The following is a 19,837-nucleotide window of genomic DNA, read 5'->3' as shown; positions in this document are numbered from 1 at the left end:
AAATTTATCTTCCTCGAGATCTTCCATCTTGATTTTATAAACTTGCGTTTGACTTGATGTCAAAATTTATAAAAGAAAACAAATGAATAAATAATATTCTTTTTTAAATAAATGAAAAAAAATAAAACATAATAAAAAGTAAGAGAATAAGAGTTTGAATGTTGCTAGATATAATTTTTTATCGGCATTTTCAAAAATATAAAGCACCCAAGAGAGATGAGTATTGTTTCCAATTTGAATTGTTATATATAATATTTGGTAAATGTTTCGTATTATCAGCAAGTAAAAATACTTTATGTCACCATTCAGTATTCTTAGGTTTAAATATTTTTTTTCAAGTGCTTATTTTTTCAAATGTATGTATCAGTTCATTTTATTACTATTAGCATATTAACAAAATGATTTTTCTATTGATATGGAAAAAAAAATGATTGCGCAGCAATCGTGGTGATTAATAAGATCAACCTCCTAGTTTATAAAAGTTTGCAAGCTATTGAGTTTGACGACTAAATATTAAAGAGGTATTGTATACTTTCGTATCCAAAGACCTTTCAAGCATTTGCGCATGCGCTGCCCTCCGAGAATCGCTCTGGATTTGTAGCTTTCACTTTCGAAAACGAACAGTAATCGAGAAAACGCGCCATTTAGAGTTCATGCATTCTTATTTCATTTACTTTGTAGATCAATGCAATACACTCTAGAAATAATCTTTCTTAATTATATATGAATATATTGACAAATTATAAAATAAAATGTAATAAAAAATCAATTTTTAGATTTGCATTGCCTCATTTATTGTCATTACCTTTCTTTAATAACAGAGCTCCACGATATAAGATTAAAATCGTATCATTAGATTGAAAATAATTAACGCTGACCACATCATTTTTTTCTCTCGCTAATGATTTATTATTTTACGAAATCAAACATTTGAGTGAGTTTTTATAGTTCAAGTCAATTTTGCGAATTGCAGAGCGGAAAATTTTCAGCGTTTCACCCGCTTATGATTTTTTATTGCTAAAGAAATCTATTTTTTTCCATCTAACTGGATTTAACCTCTAAGTTACTCAAAAAAAATTTAGCTTGTTTACAAGAGCGCGTAACTGTGACCACTGTCCGCAAAACGCGTTCATCATGCGTGTCAAGAATAATAATTTAATTCAAAAATATTATTCCTTTTTCAGGTTAATATTTCGTATTTCTCAGAATTAAGATTTTTGCTTATTTTCACAATTTTAAAATTTAATAACCGAATTTTTTAAAAAGCTAATCATTCAGCTTTTGTACGATAAGCTTCATTCTAAGGAATGTTTCAAAAACTTTAAATCTTTAGCAACCGAATTAATGGCATTTAACATTTTCTGACAGCATACAAAAAAGTTCATTCCCTAATAAACTGGAACTTAAAATATGTCAATTGAAATTATTAAAGATGTGAGTTATTCTGTTTCCGTTATTCGTTCGAAATGAATATTCTGTGTTGAGCAGTATAGGCTAAATACCCAATATTTGTATGTTGCATCTCTAATTTAGTAGCATCAATTGTTGAGCAGAATCTTGTATCTGTTTACAATTTAAAAACTTCTTGAAAAGGTTTTTAGCAATTTTTGCAATAAAGGGACCCTATTTGCACAAATTCACAAAAGCAGGACCCTGGTTGAGAGAATGTGACATAACGTTTATTTTATATTCACAAATTATGAATAGTTTTTTTTCACAATTTTACAAAAACAGGACCTTTCACAAAATGTGTGTTATTAATAACAGAAGGTCGCATAAATTTTGCGGCAAACTTCTAGGGGAGTTAGGACACATCATCAGGATTAAAAGTGCATAGGAACCCATGTCGTCAAATGCCACTAAGGGCACTTCTCTATTATAAACTGCTTTTTCATNGGACCTTTCACAAAATGTGTGGACAGACCCCTGCTTACAAAGCCTACTCCCTTTAATCAAGATAGAAATCCAAAAGTTATGCAATACTAAGATTTAAGATTTTAAAACAATCAGGGAAAAAACGTAATTAATTTCTAATGATGCTCATATTTTTCACTATCCTGGCGGTACTTTTTTTTGGGAGCAATTTCAAACAAACAAATCTGCTTTTTTATTAGCGCATCTGAGATTTTTATTTTCTATTATCTAAATACTCTCATAAAATATCGATTTTTAGCGATAATTTTCTTTTCCTTATTAATTTACATTCTTTATACATCGGACAATATTTTCGATGCCCAAATTAACAAAAGACTTTAAAAATTATTTTATATAGTTCTAATCGTAAATAATAATAAAAAAATAACACACTCATGGTTGTATTGTGATCAGTTATTATCATGAATTTTATATTCACAAATTATGAATAGTTTTTTCACAATTTGACGAAAACGGAACCTTTTGCAAAATGTCTGGACAGACCACTGTTATTAATAACAGAAGGTCGCATAAATTTTGCGACAAACTTCTAGGGGAGTTAGGACACATCATCAGGATTAAAAGTGCATAGGAACCCATGTCGTCAAATGCCACTAAGGGCACTTCTCTATTATAAACTGCTTTTTCATGTGCTTCTGAACATGTCATAATAGGAAACGTCTATAGCAGCATATGACGACATTTCCGGGCATATATTTCTATGTGACTTTAATCCTGATAATGTACCATAACTCCCTAGAACATTTATACGATTCCCTGCTTTATACAACGTTTTTACACTTGTACATTTCGACAAAAAATGTACTAAAATGTCATTTAAAAAATAAAATCTGCAGCTTTAGGAGCAAAGCTAATTTCAGATGTGAAAATACCACACCCGAATTAAGCAAGAAAAAGTACTTGTATGAAAGTACTTGTACAAAAAATTTGTTCCCCAGTGTAATCTACTTAATATCGTCTGAATAGTGAAATTTTTAAAAAAAAGTAGCAGTTTAAATTTTCATGTCTCTAGAATTAGTTGACAGATTTAGAAAAAAATTTCGGATTTGGTAATTTATAACCACATTATTTAAGATGTAAAAATATATATACCTCTGTTTTCAAAGTTTTCGACACTTATTATGCTTAATTTCTAAGCTGGCTTCTGTATTAAAAATAAGTGCTTAATACAAACATAATTATATCTGGAATTTTTTTCAAAGTTGTGGTTTAAACCTAGACCCAATCTGAAGTTTGTCCCCTTCAGTCGAGTGAGTTTTAGCAACCATTTTAAATTTACTGCCTAAGTCAAATTAAGAAAGACTTAATCAACACTATCTCGTCAAGTAAAATATCGTTTCTTATGTGTTTTATACGCTGAATCGAACGAGGCTAGGAAACAAATTGTAGGATTAATATTTTAGAAGTTATAACTACGTCAACTTCTAGCTTTAAAAAATATATTTGAGAACAAATCAGAGTTTTTTCAGAACAAGCAATTGGGTTACAAAGTTGTTACCGTTACACGTGGAATAAAATTTATAATTTTTGAAAATAACCAATCCAAGATGTTTCGTATGCAATATATTTGAAAATTAACATAACTATCTTACCTTAAAGTTTCTTCTCAGTATTGTAAAATTTAATGCAGAATGTATTTATTCTGTGAATTTCACTGGGACGGTGTAAAGAAAAACAAAACTTGACAACTGAGGATGTTTGATTTATGTAAGCTTAATCGCGAAGTAAGGAAACGGAAACGTTCCCGTCAATGGGATGAAGTAAAAAAGTTTTGTTCCTGTAACCAATGATTGACAGACGAACAAAGAACTCACGTGTAGTAACAAATCTATTAACTGTCACATAGTCAGAAGAATAAATCATTATTTTTGTTACCTTAAAATCAATCAATCAATCAGATATTTTTTGTACTTCAGTGACGTAAGAGACGTATAAATTATTTTCAGATACCTTCTACTTTAAGAAAACGATAAATTAATACAAGAAAGGGAGCTTTTTATATGCACAAAGATAATCTTCTAATAAATAAATAAATAACTTAGTAGCATTTCAACAGTTTTCAATGGAGAAAAATGTTTAGAAATTATTCTGCTTGCGCCGGGATCAATGCTATCCCTTAATACATATTTTTTATAATTTTTGTTGTTGTTGCAATTGTAGTTTGCATTTACGTCGCACTAGAGTTGCACAATGGGCTATTGGCGACTGTCTGGGAAACATCCCTGAGGATGATCCGAAGACATGCCATCACAATTTTGATCCTCTGCAGAAGGAATGGCACCCCGCTTCGGTAGCCCGACGACCTGCAAGCGAAATCGAACACTTTACGGTGGAGCAGTTTAACGTGGACCAATACCACACACCCTCGGTCCCTACGCAGACTGATCCAAGTGGTCACCCACCCGCACACTGACCGTAGCCAGTGATGCTTGACTTCGTTGATCTGCTGGGAACCGTGTCTTAACGATCAGTCCACTGAGGGACTATAATTTTTGTGAAATAGTATATAATTCAAAAAATCATGCACATTAAGAATCACTAATTATTTAAGAATGAAAGAAACGTCATCAAAACTATTTTAATTTATTTTATATCCGTCGTTGAACAGCCGGCCCAATTTTGGGTTTACGACTACTAATGTTCAACTTCGTAGTCTTGTAATTTTGAACCAATCCAGAAGACAAGGAAACTCCTGGATTAGTACCCCCAGATGTATCAATTGTTATGAAAAAGAAGACTCGACAGATTTAACGGGCATCAGTCATCATTTGCTACTTTGGCCGGTGGGGAGTCTTTGGCCGGTGGGGATCGAACACACGACCTCTTGGATATGGGCTCAGTACCCTACCAACCAAGCTGTCCCGGTCCGTTATCACACTATGGCGAACCACTCTGTTCCATCAGAGAAAATGTATTAATAAGATCTAAAAAAAAAGTTTATTTGAGAATGATGCTGCACATGCCCGCCCCACTAAGCAAATCACCGAATTTTGCAGAGATATTTGTAATTAACCAATTAACTGCCAAAATACATTTTGACACCAATGTGTATCATTGTGATACCTAAATATATTTTCCCCTTTCCTTAAATTTCACGCTACAAAATGTGGTGCAGAAGACGATTGTGATGCATGTGGTGACGACGAGGACCGAACCTTGAACTTGCCGATTTCTTAAAAGCTGCAAGTCCCGCAGTGGACTGATCGTTAAGACACGGTTCCCAGCAAATCACCGAAGTCAAGCATCACTGGCTACGATCAGTGTGCGGGTGGGTGCCCACTTGGTTTAGTCTGCGTAGGGACCGAGGGTTTGCGGTATTGGTCCTCGTTAAACTGTTCTACCGTCAAGTGCTCCACTTCGCGTGTAGGTCGTCGGGCTACCGAAGCGGGGGTGCCATCCCCTCTGCAGAGGATCAAAATTGTGATGGCATGTCTTCGGATCATCCTCAGGGAGGTTTCCCAGACGGTCGCCAATAGCTCATTGTGCAGCTGTAGTGCGATGTAAATGAATTACAACTTAATGTAGATATTTCAGATCCTTTGATAAAAAGAAAATAAAATGAATACACTTTAGCGCTTGTGAACCATTATTCAAGTGAGAAAAAATATTCGATCAAATTTATTTATTTATTGTTACATAAATGATATGAAGACTTGTATGCTCATCACAGATACATCGTACAAGCCTTGATTAGGTTGAATTGCAGATTGCACAAGTTAGAAATGAACGTCACAAGCATGCATCTAGGATTAAAGTGGGATTCGAACCAGCTACTTCCACACTACAAAGCGTTTCGTGAAAGAACTTGGTGGAAAGTTTCGGTAAGAATTTCGTTTCCAAAATTGTTTAACCACGAAGAAACAATTTTCACGCTGGAATCGTGGCGACTTAGATGATAAAGCGCTATCCCCCCAATGAGGTGATCCACGTTCAAATCCCAGCAATGGCTGGAATTCGTAAGTCTCATTGATCACAATTCAGTCGTAAAATATCCTCAGTGGTAGACGGATCAATCGCCTTGCCGTCAGGGTAAAGATTGGAGGTTTTCCTCTCCATGTAACACAAATGTGGGTTAGTTCTCCATCAAAAAGTTCTCCATGAAGGCTAGTTTGTTCCAATGCTTGATCCAGTAGTTCTCTTGTCTTTCGGGTTGGGACCAAAATTACAAGCCAGCGGAGTTGAACATTGAAAGTCATGAACTCAAACTTCAGTCGGCTGTGTAATGCCGGATATAAAACAAATAAAATTTGCATGTTTAATTTAAACAACAACAACAACAAAAAACGTTAATAAATTTTTAGGTGTTTAAAGTCGGCTTAGTCATTTTTAATACAATTATTATTCAAGAAGAAAAAACTGAACAAAATGCCCTTTTTTTCCACAAAAAAAATAAAAATTTCTTTTATATCAATTGTAGATAGCTACGTTTTTAATAACACCTGATAGATTTTCATGTCTTTTTTCAATGCTTATGGTAAACTTTATGTTCTATTCTCGTCGAGTTTACATTTGCTTAATTTCACGATAAAAATCAAAAAGAAAAGAAAAACTTTTATTGAATGAAATAGTAAAAGTATAAATACACATTCAAAGTCAACGCCCGAATTATGGAACCAAAGATAAGAAATTAATTAGACATGAGTTACCTGTTGCCTTAGCAACAGTACTTGGAAAACAGCATACGTAATTGATTTCAATAACTAAGAATAAAACTGTGACGAAACGTGGGGCTGATTTAAGAAAATAAAAAGTATGAAACTGAAACGGGAAAAATATATCTTTTCTTTTTTGATGATGAGGAAGGAAAAAAAGGAAGAAGAAAGTATTCTAAGCTACATAGCAAAAAAAAAAAAAAAAAAAAAAAAAAAAAAAAAAAAAACAGGGTTTAGAATCAAACACACTTTACAGGGTTTAGAATCAAAATAATTATTCCTTAAGAAGCAGTGACCGTCTCTTATAAAATCAGCAGCTTTTTAAAACCAAATCTTCTAGAACAGATTCATTACAATATGAAAACACTATCGCCATTTTGTAAAATCACATTTTGGCAGGGCATATGAAAAGCTATGCTTTTTCATATCGGAGTATTTAAAATTTTCTATTTTCTTTTTCTTTAATTATGAAAGATGTTGTTGTATGCCATTAAGGCAAAGGGGGTGCAAGGGGGGCTGTTTTCAAGTTGTACTTCTGCCACACACATACGTCACAACCCGTTTACAGGGTGGACCCATTCATTCCTCCACAGATCGTAATTTTGACCTGAACCAGCGAGCAATCCCCAATTCAGTAACCCCAAATGTATGATTTGTTAAGGGAACATGAAGGACTTTGTGACCCGACAGATTTAACATGCACCAGTCACAATTTATTACACGAGGAATCATCGGACGGCAGGGATCGGACTCGCAATCTCTTGAACATGGGCCAAATGCCCTACAAATCAGACTAACCCGGCCCTATGAAAGATGTCTAGCATATAAATAACAAAATTTATTCTTACGATCAAAAGTAACAAAGTTACAGTAGCGGATTACACTTCTTACAGTGAGGGCGAGTGTGGAGAATTGTGTAAACACGCTTTTCGAAGAGTGTCCATTTTCGTAAACGGGCATTTCGAGCTGTATCCAGATTTAAATACTCTCCGGCGATTGGTTAAGCCCAGTTTCAAGTAGTTAATAGCCTTCAGCCTTTGTTATACCTGTTAAACATGATACCTTTTATTCTACTTATATCTAAAACAGGGGTTTCCAACTTACATAAGGCCAGGGGCTTCAATTAAAAGCACCAGTCAAATGGCAGGCCGCAACTTTATCAAAATTTTATATAGGAGTCTTTTATGTTTGAAGGAACACTAAATATTACTCTCAGATTTTTATCAAATTGTACGAAACAAAAGTATTGAATTACAAATTAAAATAAGAAGTAGATTTTTACTTGAGAAATAATTTTTTTTTGCACCGTTGGTATGTTAAATTTCTCAGAAACGAAGAAATTAGGTTTTTTTTAGCGAGAAAAAAGTATTTTAAACCCATATAGATTTTTTACGAAAATTGTCCGCATAAAAATATATATTTTGTATATATTATATATATAAATATAAAAATATATAACTAATATATTTGAGTTCGCGAACCGCCAGTTAGTAACCACTGATCTATAACTAGGAAAAAAATGCATTGATTTAGGAATTTTATTTTTACTGAGTAATACATTTTCAATATATTATGCAGAAATATAAAATGAATATTTTCAACCCAACAGTTTTTTTTATGCATAGTAATACATTTCAAGCTGAATAAATTTTTTTTATAACTAAAAGAAAGTTTTAGATAAAAAAAAATGTATCAAAACAGTTATTGAAAAAAAAAGTTATTTATTACATCAAATCACGTCGTTCTACAGGACGCAAACTGTGATTGACAGACAGACTGAAGCGTTCTTTATTTGTACCATCATCAATATGAACGCCTACCTTTCGAAAACTTCACTTTGTAAACAAAGTTGTGGCAACACAAAAATTCTTTCTTCTTTATGAAACAATATACAACTCATCTTATAAGTCGTGAATCAATATATGACTATCAGCAGGGAAAAGAAGCATATTCACAGGGTTGGGCGGAATAAATTCAAACTCTAACGCAAAAAGTCTTGATACTTTTATTTATTGGGAGTAGAAAGTGTTTTGTGACTATACCAAATTTTGAAAGAAGTCACATAAGCGTTTCTAAAGAATATTTGATGTATGTAAGACATGCAAACATCTACGTGTTACAGTGGCGTTATTCACATAACAGCTGTTATTTACTTATTCTTTTTTTTTTACCTTACAAAACTGTAAAAGCCTTTAATCAAGATGGAAATCTGAAAGTTATGCAATACTATCCTGGCATTAAGATTTTAAAACAATCAGGGAAAAAACGTCATTAAATTCTAATGATGTTCTTATTATTCGCTGACCTGGTGGTATTAAATTTTTCTGAGCAATTTAGAACTAAGAAATCTGCTTTTTGATTAGCTCATCTGAGATTTTTATTTTCTAATATCTAAATCAGGGGTTTCCAGCTTACATGAGGTCGGGAGCCACGATTAAAAACACCAGTCAAATGGCGGGCCGCAACTTTGTCAAAATTTTATATGGGACACTTTTTTGTTCGAAGGAACATTAAATAGTACAGTCAGATTTTTTTCTCAAGTTGTTCAAAACAAAAGTATTAAATTAAAAATAATAATGAATTTTTTCTTGAATAAATATTTACTTGAATGCAAAACCTGAGAAAAAAATTTTTTTTTGCACTGTTGGTACGTTAAATTTCACAGAAATGAAGAAATTAGTTTTTTTTTAACAAAAGAAAAGTATCTTAAACTGATATAGATTTTTTACGAAAATTGTCCGCAAAAAAATGACAACTAATATATTTTAGTTAGCGGGCCACAAAAAAAGGTTTCGAGAGGCCGCTAGTTGGTAATCACTGATCTAAATACTCTCATAAAATATCGATTTTTGGCGATAGTTTTCTTCTTCTCATAAATTTACATTTTTTATACATCGGACAATATTTTCGATGCCCAAATTAACAAAAAACTTTTTTTTAAAAATTATCTTACATAGTTCAAATCGGAAATAATAATAAAAAAAACTGACACACTCATGGTTGTAATTAAATTTTTTCCTAATGATAAACATAATTTTTTCCTAAATAAGATAAACAAATAAATAAATTAAAATTTGTCATATTTATTCTATCTTTTGTTAGAATACATCTAAAGAATAAAGTAAAGCAACCATTGATATCCTCAGAAACATTTACGAAAACCACTGTGGTTAATATCAAAACCGCTAACAAACATTTTAAAATAATTTTACTCGATGTAAAAAATTGTCTTGAAATAATTATGGACAAAGGAGATCAAAAACCAAAACAAATCTAGAATATTTATCTAAATCTTCTGAATAAAAAATGTATTTTATACCTTTTTGAAATTTCGGAATTAGATATAAAGTTAGTTTCAAAATTAAACTCACAGAAAAAAATCCATGTTATAAAACAATCTTAAGCTTAAAAATATTCGTTATTTTTTCAAAAAAAATTTCCTAATTCTGAGCATAATTTATTAAAACTTAATATTTTAATGGTAAGTTTAAATCTGCGCGTAAAATCTTTAAGCTTTCTTTATAATCTTAAAGCTGATTATTCGTCCTAAACTCTAATATCTTTTCTTCACTTTTTCAATTTTCTGATTGCGATGAACTTTTAAATTCTACCAATACAAACTGTTCCTTCTCTTGATCATCTAAAGAAAACGACAAATACAGGTAGAGAAAAATTCATAAATTATCTATTACCTCAGACAAATATCAATCTTAATAAAAAAAAAAATATTCATTTTAATTTTTAACTCAACAAATACTTATAAATGCTTTTTGAGTTAGAACAATTAGAGTTGAAAATTATTTAATTAATTCATTTATAGAAAATTTCAAAATAATGTAATAGTTCAATCTTGTTCATGGTTTCGGTAGATAAAACATTTTGCGACGTTCTGTAAATTGCAAATTTTAGAATGAAAGAATAGCCAAAAGATGAAAGAATAATCAAAGATCAAAGAAAATGAAAGTAATTCAAAGCTGCAGAACTTAACATAAAACCACTACTGTGTATAAAAGCTAGAGCATGTTGCAATTGGTTAAAATATTTCTTAAGGTTTTTGCTCATGCAATAAATAAAAGGAGCTATTGTATTGCTCGTTCACCAGGAGTCGGTACTTGGCTCCGCCTTCATCATGTGGTATGCGACGATACTATTTCGCTATTTTTGGGAGATAGGTTGTGAGCGATCTTGAACAAGGTTGCTATTTGGCAATCATATGGCAAAAATATTTATTTCCCAAACTTTATCTGCATTTTTTAACATTAAATATTTCATAAATCTGATGATACTTTGCACCATTTTTTATGATATTTCTCTCTTCTGAGAGATTAGTTTGTCCTTTTTGAGACATTTTTCAGGGAAAACAGCAGTTTTTAAATTTAAAATAGATTTAATTAGCTAGAGGAACGAAAGGTATAGTAGCAGATGATAAAGTGAAGTAAGTGACAGAAAACGAAGTCACTGTTTGTGTTTGGCGCTCACTATGGGTTGTCTCAATTTCAAGTTCGGAAATGTTTCTCTTCTTACTCCCGCGCTGAAATGAGCTCTGCGTCCAAGGAGGTGGAGTCAAGTGCCAACTCCTGGTGAACGAGCTATATTAATCTTCAAGTTTAATCACCAGTTTAAGTTTTGTTATCGAGTAAAATAAAAATTAAACAGATGTGCTGTAATAACTGAAAATTCAATTTACAAAAGGCTTCTAACAGTTTTTCAAGCCAAGCAAAGGAGGCAAAAGGGAAAAAAATCAGTGATAATGGAATCGAAAAGGAACATGTATCTAAAAAAAGTGACCGGATGTTTTTTCTAAAAAAATATTTCATTTATAATACAAAAATGACCCTTTGATACAACCAGAGGCTATTTCCCTTATTTGTTCATGAGGTTGGAATTTTATAATTTCACGAGTTAAATTTCATTCTTTCTTAATAGGAATTTTGCCCACCACAAAAAGTCACTAAAAAGGGGAATAGAGAAACATCACAGGTATCACAGTAACAGTGGTTGAAATTTTACTAAATTTGTTTAGAATAATTTGCATAAATAGCTTACATAGCCCCATAAGTGAAATTATCCAATTTTTAAAACCACGTTTTCATCTAAATAACTGTGAATTTTTTTTTATTTTTTATAATTAGCTTTTAAAATTTATAGAACATGAATTTCGTCAAAAAAAAAGCTAAACATTTATTTTTAAAATTTAATAAATCCATAATTAATTCAAAATAAAAAACGAAGATCTTTGTTATTCAGACATAAAGGAAAGTGTTAAATGAATAATCGCAAGAAACTGCAGCGGTAAAATGTTATTATATTTGAATTAAAATGGAAGTTTTTTAATTTTTATTTTATTTTTTTAAACATGTTATATTTATTGAAAACTATAAGTGGAGATTTATAATATTAATCTCATGTCTAAGGATGAGAAATGCATCTCATTTTGTTAAAACTTTCAATTACATTTCAAGTAATTAAATAGTATATCTTTATTTACTTTTTATTTATTTATTTTTTAATTTTATTTACTTTTTATTTATTTATTTTTTATTTTACTTATTTTTATTTATTTATTTTCATTTGTTTATTTATTTTTTATTTGCGACCACTTACCTTTATTACTTGATTGAAAAACTTCGTTTCAAAAATATACGGATTGGAAATAACAGTTCACATGTTTCAAGCGTTAAAATAATGGCGCTTATCTTCAAGACTTGTCAGACGTGTTCGAATAAACAAAAGTGATTTTAAAAAAAAAACAATCAAAATTTTATTACATTTCACTTTTATTTTATCTATATCATTTTAATAGAATTTTAAGAAATATGATGGATCATCAAAAGTTACTCCGTTTTGTTTGACATAAATAACGGAAATATAATAATGTGTAAGTTTTTAGCTCGTTGTCCATGAGTTAAGATACAGAGTAACAATATTTTTCAGAAACAGAGTAACAATATTTTTTAAGTTTAATTATTTATAAATATTATTAATTAGACTTTTATTTACTTTTTAAATTTGTTAGCTATTCAACCACAACTAAATAAACTCTTTCAAGCAAAACTCTTCGGAATATTCATAAGTAACATAAAAATTTATCTAGAAATAATAACTCTTTTCTGTCTGTTTAGCTTAAAAAATGTTCTAAAACAAAAGTTTTCCAAAGGAATGAAAGTTTAAGTAGTTTAATTTGAACTTTTTAGTTACAATCTTGAAAACTAAAACTTTTATTAAAAAAAAGTACTTCTCTATAATTTAGAAAAGTACTTTTTTTATGACCGAATTATCTTACCTGCTATTATAAAACTACTTTAACCTATCAAGGGCCCTTAACTAGAACAACAATTTATTTTCGATACCATGAAGCTTTTATGACATTGAATGATATATTGACTCATTACCTTGCTGCTCATATATTCATATGTTTTATTATTCTTTGCAGTTTTGTTTCGAAATGAACAAAAGTGTATAGATGAATTATTGATTTGACCTTTTATTTTATGAACCGATATTTTCGATACACTTAAAACATATTCGACTCCGTGTTTTCTTTTGCAATTTATGTACTAGTTACTGTGGCTGACAAACGATTTTTCCCCAGTTTGCAGAAGCTTATATAAAATTCCGCTAAAACTTAGTAATGATGTATGCATTATAAAGTCGAAAGATATTAAAAAATGATTGGCTAACAAAAGCATGAATAAAAGTAAAAATATTAAAGAAATAACGGGCTAGCAAAAGCATGAATAAAATAAACTAAACACATAAAGAGATAAATAAAAAAAAGCAGGCGATAAATATGGAACACAAATGCATAGAGCTCGCCGCACTTTACTATACTCAATACTAAATATGGAACATCAGAGAGAGGCGTTGTTTTTTTTATAGAAGATAGTTTTTCGGGTTTTTAAATTTGAATTATTAAAGAAATAATCGGCTAGCAAAATCATGAATAAAATAAAATAAACACATAAAGAGATAAATAAAAAAAAAGCAGGTGATAAATGTGGAACATCAGAGAAAGGCGTTTTTTTTTTTTAAAAAAAGATAATTTTTCGGGTGTTTGAATTTGAAGTTTATACTAACCTGTTATGGGTTTTTCTATGTTTTTTAGTAAGTTTATTCTAAACCGTTACAGGATTTTCTATATTTTATTGAAAGATTATTATTAAGCCGTTACGGTTAATTTAATGTGGTTACTGTATTTGTTGTGGTGTGAAATAAATGTTTTTTTTAATAAAACAAAGAACTGTTTCTTAGTATAGCTTGATACGTTACAGCATACTACTAGTGCGTCGTCATTTAATTATTTACAAAAAGATAGCTTTTCGTTAAAACTATTATTTCACAGAAATGATTAAACCACATTTTTCTTAGAAAGTTTTGCCTGTATACATTTAAGTTACGCATTTTAACATTTTAATTTCTATAATTCGTAGTAAATATAAATGAAATATAACATACTTTTTAAATTTAAAAAAGAGTGTTCTTGGAATAAACAAGTTGTAAAATTGTGTGCAAATTTTTGTTTTGATTTATGCAATTTATTTCTTGAATTTTATTGAAGATCAAGCATTCGAATTTGTCGAAAAATAGTATATTTTTTCACGTAAGTTTTTCCTTTCAGTCAATTTTCGTTGTATTTTGATTGCGATGAGGGTGTTGCGACAGCTTTATAACAGTGAACAGCTTTAAAATAATATTTCCATTCTCAGCATTGAAAAAAACGTTTAGATAGATCTGGAGTTTCAAGTCGAAACAGTGGCGTAAATAACACCCCCGCAAACCCCGTGCAGCGGGGTGGGGCGCACGAGCCTTGAGGGCGCACGATTTAGAAATAATACACTATATGATAGGATTTTTTTTTAAATCGGAAATTTTGAATTGCGCATTAAATTTTTTGACGCTCTAAATCAATACAGATTTTCGATCGCTTTTTTTCGGTGGTTATCGCTTTTGAAGTTCTTTGAGTCTATTTTATAGTTTACCCAAATGAGTTTTGGATCGTGGTTACGGGGGGTCGTTTCCGGATTTCCACGTGTTTCTTAAAATACCGATATTTTTAGTACGATACGTGACTCTCGACTTTCGCATCGTGCATATAGTAATAATAACTTTTGGCGTGCTTTATTTGTGCCGATTCCATCGCTGAAATAAGATTTTTTTATCGTACTTTCAACAGTTCTTGCTAAGCTTTTCCATAGAGTTTCGAAAATTTTGGTATTCTACCTGTATTATAAAGGTTTGCGATTTTCGAAATCGGCATTTTAATCATTACTTCTGTTTATGTTTTTTTTTTTCACATTGCTACTATTTATTTCCACTTTTTAAAAAAAATAATTTATATATCGATTTTTTTATACAATATTATTACAAAACGCGAAATTCGAATGCAAGTTTTAGACTTTTTACTGTTTTTAAGCTTTTTTTCTAATTTTTGGTAGTTTGAAAAAGTATTTAAAAAACTGTTTTAAAATGTAACATTCAAAAAATCTCTTACAATTCACTAACTATAAATGTCCTAATGTTAAAAATATACTAAACTTAATCCTAACTGAATAGTGTAGCTAATTTTAATCTGTAATGCGCTTATTTTATTTAAAAAAAAATTTAGATGCCATACAATTTCTTTATTTAATTGTTGCTGAATTATATATTTTTATTTTTTTACTTTCATTCAAGATTATTTAGAGATTGCAAAATCAAGAGATTTCATTTTTCATTCTTCTTGTCTCATATTACAATTTTAAAAAAATTACCTAAGTCTGAGATAGGGCACATTTAAAACTCTTGCAGGGGGTCACACGTAAGTCTATGTAGGCCACTGGTTGAAAAGGTTCAATAATAGTTGAAGATGTCTTGATAACAAGGAAAGGTTTCATCATCAGGATCGAAAAATGTAAAAAACATTGAAAAAAGATGGGTTTCAGCTGTAATTTCGCCAAATCCCCAGAAAAAAGAAGAAAAAATCTTATGCCAAGTGGTTTATTGTAATTTGTTTAGTAGTTAATATTTCTCAATTTTGAATATGAAGACTGCATGAAAATTCTGTTATTATAGTCCAAGAAGCATCACCTCGGCATTTAAAAAAAAAATTCTTTTGAATGCTCAATCGATAGACCGTTGTTATCGCATTGTCATTCCTTGTAATCGCCTTATATACAAAATCTGATAACATTGGCCGCTGAACGTTACGGTTGAGAACTCGAAACATTTGAAAATCAACTTAAAAAAACGATGTACCAAGTGCAAATGAGAGGTAATAAATTATAAACAATTAAAAAATTGCCATACCTTCCAGACAAACATGGTATGTATGTTTATTATACTGGAACATGCCATGTCCGAATTATGGCAAATATATAATAAAAAATTGGCCTACCACACTTTCCGCTGTTTATTCTAAATCTACAACATTTTAATGACTTAAACTTCTTAACTTTTATCAAATTCACTTCTGCAGCTTAATAAGCCACTGTCGGTGGAATGATAAGTTCGTTTTTTAATTAACTATAACGAATTTCTCGTCATTAGACTTGACCTGTCATAATTAAAATGATTAGAAAAATCTATCGGAACGAGCCCAAACCAAAAACGAAGAAACTGGTGTAAAAGTTTTGACTCTACACCAAGGGTTCACAAATGGTCAATCATAGTTCAGTGAAACCCCGAATTTATAAATAAAGTTCATTTATAATTGTGAGCATATTAACCAGAGAAACATTGCTAATTATTCCGAAAATTTGGAGAAGCAAAACTTTTCACCGTTTTATCAATGTTAATCTTAAAATTAAATTCTATGTCAGACAATTAAGCTCATGAAACAGCATTTAGTCAGGTGCAAAATTTGTTTTTCGTGTAAGCATAAGTTGAAAATGAATTAAATAATCTAACTTAGGGTTTACGCTAAAATGAAAATGAAGTGTTATAAAAGTTGAGATTGCTTATGAAAAACATATTTCTCTATTCTCGAATTCAGTTTTCTTTCATTTTGCATGGAAAAGTTCAAGTGAAAATACAAATGCAAATTTTATACATGCATATCTTTTTCATTATTTCAATATATTTCTTTTTTTCCCCTTCTCTATATTTTACTTAAACTTAAAAAAATTTTATGTTATCAAACCAATCTAGCGTTTGACCATAAGATCAAAAGTTATTCTTCAGACTACACTGTTAGAGATTTTAAACCGAAGTATCGTGCAAATTTGCGTTAGAAGAGTTTTTACCTCTTAAAAAAAAAAAAAAACTTAATGTATTTAAAATGAATCAAATTTATTTCATTTATTTCTTAGATAAATTGTAACTAATACGATGAATGAAGTTCAAAAATATCAAGAATGAAGAATAATTTCTTAAATCGGTGATTCGCAATCGTTCAGGCCTAAGAATCACAAGATGCTTAACCAAATGAATGGGGAACCACATACACTAAAAGGAATGAGAACTTTTAAAGACATATGTCTACTATATACTAATTAAACAGAATGAATATTACAGTTACGTTGGTGTTTTTATACATTTAACAAAGTAATCAAATATAAAAAATGGAATAAAATATGGAACATAAAACAATGCCGTCTTACTTTCTCCATTATATAACTTCGAAACAAATTGTTCACTCGTAATTCCTTAAACGAAACTCATTAGGAGGTATTAATTAGTACTATTCCTTCGAAAGATGTTTAATAAAGAATATTATAAAAATTTAATTGTTTAAAAACGTAATTTTAGTCATTCATAAGGCACATTAAAAGTATAAATCTTATTTCTTAGCTCTATTTTTCATCTTAATGGCTCCCTTGATATTGGTCATCGTTCGCTAGTTTTCCAATATTTAGCTTAAAAGAAGTCGAAACCAAACTTAATGGAGCATTCCAATTCAATAAACAGCTGCAATGTTTATTCTCGATAATACTAGCGGATGACATGAAAACGACTAATGGACCACTGGTTGAGAATGCCTGTCTTTGAATAAAAATGAATCACTTAATGTGGGGTTATATAATCATCATTATAGCGATTTTAAATTTTGTGACGTAAATGTACAAAGTATTCAGGATAAAAAGCAGTTTAATTTTTCATAGAAGTAAAAAAAAATTAAGAAATAGGGAGTGGTATGCATGGGTATAAAAAAAAAGTATAGATAAATTGGATTAAAACTTGAAGCATTCTTAATCGGGGTTTGTAGCCAAATCTTTCAACAAAAAATAAGCACCTTTTAAGTACTCAAAAAATATTTTTAAGCACTTAATACATTAACAAAATGCAAAATTTTAAAAAACTTTACATGATCAGGACAAATTAACTAGTTTCTGACATAGAACTCTTTTCTTGATTATATTAGCCATTATAAAATGATGGAGAGATTTTTTGGTTCGATATCAGAGGGTGGAAAATGAAGTCTGAAATTGAAATTCCTTGAATTCCAAAATGCATTGAATTCCAAATTGTCTTGAAATTCCAAAATGCAGCAGAGTTGCACATGAGAAGGCAATAATTTCACCGAACCCAGCTCAGTAGATGCACATACGGACTCGCAAGTATTTCATCAAACATGTAAAATGATTGGCGATTTCACAACCAACGGTACGCCGAAATGAATTGTGAAAATGTTGAATAGAACAATGTGAAAAGCACGCTATTGCGTAATACGTGGCGAAAATCGACATGATAAAGAAAATAAAATCTCATTTTTCAAAAGGGAAAATTAGTACTTTTTGAAAACATCAAATGAAAAGAGCACCCTTAAGGGCTTTTAAGAGACGAAAATCGAAAACAAGCACTTTTAAGCACTTTTTAAAAACGCTACGCACCATGTTTATACTGAGCTCAACATAATTAAAAGTTAGAACTACGAGAGTTGATAGAACTTACCATAAAAAAGCCGCTCTGTTGAGAATGGCATCGGAAAGCAAGGGACAAGCCACAAGGTGGCACCTATTTATTAAAACTACCTGGATATTGTTTTTTTTTTTTTTTTTTTTTTTTTTTTNGATGTTATGAGTATTACTTTTTTTTTTTTTTTTTTTTTAACTCCAACCTCTAGACACAAAATAGACTTTTCACAAATTAAAATGTAAATTACAGCTGAAGGTGGCTCGTTTGAACATTTGTTGCTAAGTTTTTTAAGTAATAAATAAATAAAAAAAAAAAGATTCTTTATCGTTACATTCTCCAATTTCAAATAGCAGATGCTTTCTCTGAGCTTGCTCTTTGCTTTCCGACCCCATATTGCGTGCATAGTTGTTTGCTTTTATCATCTTTTATAGTTGTTCAACGGCCTTTTATACAGAAGAATTTTCATTTCGATGCAAGGAAAGATACTGTCATATCTTTTTACTTCATTTTTTTCCAAACGCCTATCGAATTACCAAAGAAGTCTTCCAAATTACGTCCCAGCTACAGACTTATGTGAAATGTTTGGATATTTCTAATGTTTGCGTAATTCATTCCAACTCCAACCTCCAGACACAAAATAAGACTTTTCACAAATTAAAGTGTAAATTGCAGCTGGAGGTGGCTCATTTGAACATTTGTTGCGAAGTTTTTATTGAACACAAGAAAAAAAAATAATAATTCTTTATCGTTTGCTATTCGTCTTTATATTCTCCAATTTAAAATAGCAGATTCTTTGCTTTCCGACCCCATATTGCGTGCATAGTTGTTTGTTTTTATCATCTTTTATAGTTGTTCAACGGCCTTTTATACAGAAGAATTTTCATTTCAATGCAAGGAAAAATACTGTCATATTTTTTTACTTCATCTCGTAATATGTAAATAAAATATTAAAACTTCAAAAAAAGTCAATCTTAGCATATTAGCTAAATCCCTCAAAATAAAAAAAAAAATTAATGATAAAAAGTTAATGAAACTTTTTAATTTCAGATTCGAATTCCTCAGCCAAAACTTGACTGAAATCTCCTTTTTAGGGAGAAATTTCCTAACCTTAACCTTTTTTTCCTAGCGTAACCATGTAGTTATTGATAATAATTATAACTAATTCCGAATAACTTACGTGCCATTATTGTAATACCAACAATGTGGTAGAAAATCCTCACCAAACTTTATCTTAAATTATTATTTATAAATTATTATTATTAACGAAACAATTTTAATATAATTTGCAATAAAATATTTATTTTTATTAATAAAAATAAAAAATATATTAAATTTTTGAAAAAAGTAATTTATCCAACATTTTTTTCGTTTCGGGTAAGACAAAATCAAAATTTTATCACTAATGATTGGCGTTAAAT

The 19,837-nt window shown here is 30.3% G+C and overlaps 1 protein-coding gene across 2 annotated transcripts in view; it reads right to left on the bottom strand.

The window, feature by feature from the left end:
- The window catches only part of LOC107452229 (carbonic anhydrase 1), a 45,884-nt gene that overhangs the window by 24,782 nt on the left and 1,265 nt on the right, over positions 1 to 19,837 (bottom strand). Inside the window, exon 1 of one of the 2 annotated variants that reach the window (XM_043054476.2) lies at positions 3,528 to 3,906. The exons of the other annotated variant lie outside the window; for it this stretch is intronic. The gene's annotated coding sequence lies outside the window, so the exon portion shown is untranslated. Of the gene's footprint in view, positions 1 to 3,527; positions 3,907 to 19,837 lie in introns of those variants that run through there. 2 annotated transcript variants of the gene reach the window in all.

Source organism: Parasteatoda tepidariorum, chromosome 4 (assembly GCF_043381705.1).
Source record: "Parasteatoda tepidariorum isolate YZ-2023 chromosome 4, CAS_Ptep_4.0, whole genome shotgun sequence".
Taxonomy (NCBI): Eukaryota; Metazoa; Arthropoda; class Arachnida; order Araneae; family Theridiidae; genus Parasteatoda; species Parasteatoda tepidariorum.
Note: the sequence above shows the minus strand (reverse complement) of the source record. Positions and strands in the feature narration are given on the sequence as shown.